General features: G+C 38.6%; 1 long non-coding RNA gene across 1 annotated transcript in view; it reads left to right on the top strand.

Annotated features, from left to right (window-relative positions):
• Positions 1 to 366: 366 nt before the first annotated feature.
• Positions 367 to 6,000, top strand: part of LOC134174246 (uncharacterized) — a 54,361-nt gene continuing 48,727 nt past the window's right edge. The window contains exon 1 of the long non-coding RNA XR_009968574.1: positions 367 to 532. This is a non-coding gene — a long non-coding RNA (uncharacterized LOC134174246). The remainder of the gene's footprint in view (positions 533 to 6,000) is intronic.

Below are 6,000 nucleotides of genomic sequence, written 5' to 3'. Positions count from 1 at the left end.
TCCTTGGGCAATGTGCTGCCTTGTTCCTTAGATACTCTAACCTGTCCAGCAGGCTATTTCTGAACACAGTTCAGCTGGAAGTTCAAAGTTTCTGTGAAGGACCGTCACCACTTGTGGATCTGTTTTCCATTTTTAGAGTATGAAAAAGGTCAAGGAGAAGAGGAGGCAGGGTCCCAGATTTGACCAGAATGATAGATATGCTTTAATAGGAAACCTTCTCCCATGTTTCTTTAATATTAAATCAAACTACTTGTCAGGGCCCCAAGTGCACCAATAGGCCTTGATTGCCATGACCAGCCTCACTTGGGACCTCCACCCACACCCACAAAGGCCCATTCCTCCAGTATCCCCATTTAATATTAAACCTTGAGTCTATTTCTGTGCTGTTTCTGAATAGTTTGGATTTTCTTGTTCAAATGTAACTTGCAACCTTGCCTTTCCCATCAGAAGCTGCTATACCTGCAGTCCTACAAAGGACCTGACAGTGGCAGGAGAGGGAGCAGCCTGCCTACTTTTGGATCCACCCCTAAAGGTAAATTCAGGAATGGAAGCTGGGAGGGGGAGGAAATTGAGGCAAAATCCTTCTGATCCATGAGAAGAGCAGAGCTACCCTGAAGCTCTGTTTTTGGCTTTGTACATGTTGTTGTGTTTGCATCACCATCACAAATATCTACAGATGGAATAACTTGGTGGCTCTTGGAACATTTACAGACTGATCTCAGGCTGTAATTTTGATCAATATTAAATATTTCTAGGGAAATCTTAGGTGTTTATGAGAGCCTTAAGTGGAAAAAAGCACCCTGCTTCCCAAGGTGTTTGCTGTGAACACAGAATTTCAGGTATGGCACTAGGAAAATGTTTGAATGTTTTGGTTTGTTGAGCAAGATTAAAAAGTCTTGGTTTGGATTGTTTTGTGGCTTAACTTTATTCCCCTGAAGTGATGTATTGTCTCATAGGAGACATCATTTTATTGCCTGTTTTAGGGCTCAGGCTCTTAAAGCCTGAGCTTGCTATTCAGATTGTGTCACCCATCTTTATTAGAAGCTGGTGTGTAAAGAGCTTGGTGTTTCTGATAGCTGCTTAATAGTGAAACCTAGGGATTTGGTCCCGAGCTTACTGAAAGAAATGAGAAAACTTAAATTAGCTTCACTGGATATTCCACAGGGCTGTAAAAAAGCAGATGTTGTATATTGAGAAAGTCTGTATGTTCACTTAATGCTTAATTTTCAATTTGATGTCCAAACTATAACTGATATTTACCCAACTGTATTATTTGATATTGCTGTTAGTATTAAAAGTGTATGTACTCAATTACGCATCTCTAAATAATTCAAACTCAACGTAAATATTTTTTCTTTTTTTTTTTCATGGTTGGCAGGTATGGTGGGCTTTTTTCTTTTTTTAGGTTGAGCTTAAGGAAAGAAGGGGGGCTAAGGAAAATACTGTGTGAGCTGCCAGCTGTACAGAAAGATGGCATGGTTTGATGTGGAGAACAGTGGGTATTGTTTACCTTGACTGCAGCAAAGCTTTTGACACTGTCCTCTATAAGGTCCTTGCAGACAGTTGATGAAATATGGGCTAGATAAATGGGCAGTGAGATGGACTTAAAATGAGCTGCACTGCCTGGGTCAGAATTGTGATCGGTGGCACAAAGTCCAGCAGGAGACCAATCATTAGGGTTGTATAACATGGCTGGGGCCAACACTAATATTTTAACAAATGACCTGTATGGTGGAACAGAGTGCACCCTCTGCAGATTTGCAGATGATATACAACTAGATAGACTGATTTAGCCAGTTGGCTATAGAATGCATAACACAGTGAACAAAGAAGTTACACTACTATGTTCAGAACATGCTCTTTCAGAAAGGTTTGTTGGTTTTTTTTTTTTCTCCTAAGAATGTGTTTAATTTGTCATAAGAAGGCCGAATATGGATAATTTCTCTTCACTGTCAGCTATTCCTAGTTTGTGCTGCTTGTAATCCTTTAACAATCCTGAACTGTAGCGGGAGGTCTTAGAAGAGCTGGTCTTCATGAATAGATGTGTAAACACAGCAGCAAATGGGTTGTTTTGTAAGATCATTGGGTCTGGATCTCGGTTTAGGAATTGATTCTGTTCTTTCAGTGCCCACTTATTCCAAAGGTTGTAATTTGCTAGCATGTAGACTGAAAGAAATATGAGTTTTCAGCAGTGGGGATCTGTGAGATGAAGCAAACTTCAATTGCAAAAGAAAAAAAAAAACCTTCTTTTATTTTGTATCACTGACGAAGGCTGATTGGCTGAACAGTATATAAATGTTTGCAGCTACTGTTTGTGCTAAATTGTGACTAAGCAGTTTGTCTGCAAGAGGTGTTTATTTTGCATCATTTAGGCTATTGTGCGTACTTAAATACCTTCTGTGTATTTAGAAGATTGCTCATTAGTTTGCCACTGTCCCCAGCAGAAATGTAACAGGCTCAGTTCGTTGGGCATTGTTATGAGTTGATTTCCTGCCCTGCATTGTTTTCTGCAAATTGCTCCTTATGAGGACATGGGCTTTAACTGCAATCACAGCAAAAGTAAACATCTTGAATAAAGACAAACAAAGCTTGGTTGTTAGGAAGAGAACCAGTCAAGCAGGAAATGCCAAGCAAAACAACATTCTTTGGGTGCCTGATATAAATATGATTCTTGAAGCAGCCTTTTGGGTCCTGCTGGCTGAGGCTTCCCTATACTCGCTACAGACACAAAGAAGTGCAGGGTTAGTGATCCTGGCTGAGATGTAGAAATTCTCATCAAGTATAGAATAAAAATCTTAAAGTATATCTTTATTTTACACAGATGTTACCTTTAGCATGCTCTAAAGAGCAGAACAGTCCTCTGCACTTAGTATCCCTAAAGCTGGTCTGGACCTGAGTGTTTGTAGTGGTGGCATGGCCTGGAGTCTGCTTACTCAAAAGCACCCTGCATGACCTCACCACCACTTTGTAACTGTGTGCTTGTGGCTGAGGGGTTTCTTCATCACTTGAACCCATGGTCAGTTATGGTATTTAAAGGGAATTGTCCCTGATTATCAGGTTGCAACAAGAAAACCACATCGTAATGTAAAGTTAATCGTCTTTTAAATTATTTGCCAGTTTCTTGGTTTTCTGCTTTCTTAAAACAGACAAAAGCTTGATGGTGGGGGCTTTTGTTTTCTTTTTTGTTTTCTGAATTTTATATTTCTGATTTTTATATAGTCATATTGTGCACACATACACTGCAGGAGTGTTTTCTGAAAGTGAAACCTGGGATCTTCATGAAGTGCTCCCTAAGAAAATGTCAGCATTGTCAGAGAGCTAAGGGTTTTGTAACTCACCTTTCTCTATGAAATGGAAGAGGTTAAATGGGAGAAGTTAAAATGCTTTGAGCAGAGTGTAGATCTCCAGTACCACATAATTTTCCTCTTGGGATATTTTGGAAGTTTTGGAAATGAGAAGTCTCAGCAGCTAAAATGTGAGCTGTTTCCATTTGAAAAAATGTGTTGTACAGTTTTGAATGTAGCCTTCCAGTTTGCTCTGAAAAGTTTGCTCTTTTATTGTTAACCCTAAAGCAGTTCTATATGGGAGACAAAAAAGATTTTGAACTATTTGCTTGCATTCTGATACATTAAGAAAATTTCATAAGACTTAAGCAGACGTTCCCACCAAAATCAGTCATTGGAGAGGTGAAGCAGGAGTGTTTATAATTTTTATGGAACTATGAATTGGGATGTGTAAAATCAAAGCCACTATTTTTATTAATAGTAGATTGTAAGATTGCTGCTGATAGGCAAAATACCTTATTGCAAGAGGCATTGAAGGCATTTGTAATCTAGCTTTATATATGGAATAGAAAACATTTTGCAAAATTTCATTTTGATAATTTGTTAATGACATTATTGCTAACATGACTAAAACTACTTCCCCCTGCTGATCATCATATTGGTGATGGTGATCTCTCCTTAAGTTAGTTGAGAGTTATAATAAACAGAATGTAAATAGAGTCCCGTTCAATGGAAGCATAACCTGTACATTAACACTAATGCTTCAACTAAAGATGCTCTGTATGCCCTGTAGGCATAACCTTGAGGCTTACCAAAAGTAAGATCTGCATCTGGATCTAGCCTCATAAAGTTTTGTTAATGTCTGAAAGTCCAATCTGGTTAGACATTCTGGTGGCCCATATTTACAGATGGGCAGGAACAAGTCTTGGCAAAACTTGTGGGAAGTTGTTTTTTATTATACTTTGTTTTTAATTCCATAAACTCCACTTTTTCAGCAATTAGCTATCAATTGGCTAGACTGACTTAAAAACATTCCTGACCTGGATTCTGGGGTGCATTCTTGTTCTAGACCTTCATTTCCTCACCCTTGCCTTCCCTTACCATCTTCCCCTGGCTAAACACAGATGCATCTGTAGTGGAAGGCTTCAAATTTCACTTTAAGTTCTCAGGGCTTAACTAGAAATCTTATTTGTTCTTCTTTCTTATATTTTACATATATTTTAATACCTGAAGTTTCAGATCAGCATATTTTTTCCTTTAATAAACATTTAAGTTTACAGCCTTTAATCTCTTTTTATTTAAAACCACAAAGAAATGTACAACCTTTATGAATTCAAATTAAAAATTAAGTGTGATGGAAATGATTTACAGTTGCTGTAGCTTAGCAGGGAAAAATACAACTCTTTTGCAGTACATCATACTCTGTTCCTTTAATTTATAAGCAAGTTACAATGTAACATATTAATCATACAAGGAAAATGTAGCTTCATTTTGAAAGATTTGTTGTAGCTGAACTTCACACACCTGCAAATTATTTATTCTTAAGAAAACATGTGCACCACACACTATTGCATCCACCAAGAAAAAGAGTAGAATATTTAGAAAAATCCTGCAGTAATATATATATATATATATATATATTATCTTTCTTCTTCAACCACTTTCATCTCTCTTGAGCTCAGCTTGCCATGCTGTTCCAGTCAGTTGTTCTGTCCCCTGTGGAAGCTAAAGGTGGCTGGACAAAAATGAGAAGGATACAATTGCTACTTCAACCTTACATCACAGATTCCTGTTAGAATGGGAAGAAGCTACCTGTTATCCTATAGAGGACAAATAAGGTTTGAATTATTAAAGTATTTTCCAGACTGATGTAGAGGGGATCACTATATTCACAAATTGATTCTTTCATCAGTTAAGGCAGGCAAGAAGATTGGCAGGGTGAAAAGCTATACTAAATGAATGACTCAGCAAATATAATCAAGCTTTCTGTGAGTACATTTAATATCTGACTGACACTACTAGGAAAGAGGGGTTTCTTTATAGTGCAAAATGTTTGCAAACGCCTGCTAATGAGATGACCATTACTGCAGGAATGCAGCCTCTGTCTCTTTTAAGGAATTTAATCTTGCAAACAAGTCTAGGAGACTTGCAGGAATGGAGTATTTAGAGCCTGATTTGCTTAAACTGCAGGCAGATTCAGAGGGATGGGGTGATCAGGCAGGTGACAGCCAGTGCTTCTGAGTCTGAAGGTGATGTGGGTATCTGTGATGTTAGGGTTTCTTTCGGCTCTTTAGGAGCCTGCCTGGCTTGAGGCACCAGGGTGTCTCAGGGTGTTTCTCTTGTTCAGAGCAAAATGATTTTGGAAAGAGATTGTGGAGGAGGGAGAAATCATGATAGAAATTTTGCCTTTTACCCCCCTTCCCAACCTGAATGGGAGAGGTACCTGGAAGATGATAAACAGAAAAGGGAATAACAAGGAGTTAGAGGGCAGCGGCGAAACTCCCAGAGGGAATGGCGAGTCTTGTTCTCACAAGTCAAAAGGCCTGCAACAATGAACCACTAGGGCTAAGCAAAAAGAAAAAGCATAAGGTACAGGAAGCCAAATGCTCTGCCTTTGGGCAGGTGAGTTTGTATAGAATATGTGTAAGGGAACTTTTAACTCTTACATTCTGCACCACTGCAAAGGTGCTGTATGTATTCCCTTGTGCATCCAGAA

This window comes from Pezoporus occidentalis, unplaced genomic scaffold, assembly GCF_034315485.1.
Source record: "Pezoporus occidentalis ecotype Australia unplaced genomic scaffold, CSIRO_AGI_Poc_V1 ctg59, whole genome shotgun sequence".
Classification (NCBI taxonomy): domain Eukaryota; kingdom Metazoa; phylum Chordata; class Aves; order Psittaciformes; family Psittacidae; genus Pezoporus; species Pezoporus occidentalis.
This window is presented reverse-complemented; position numbering and strand designations above follow the sequence as displayed.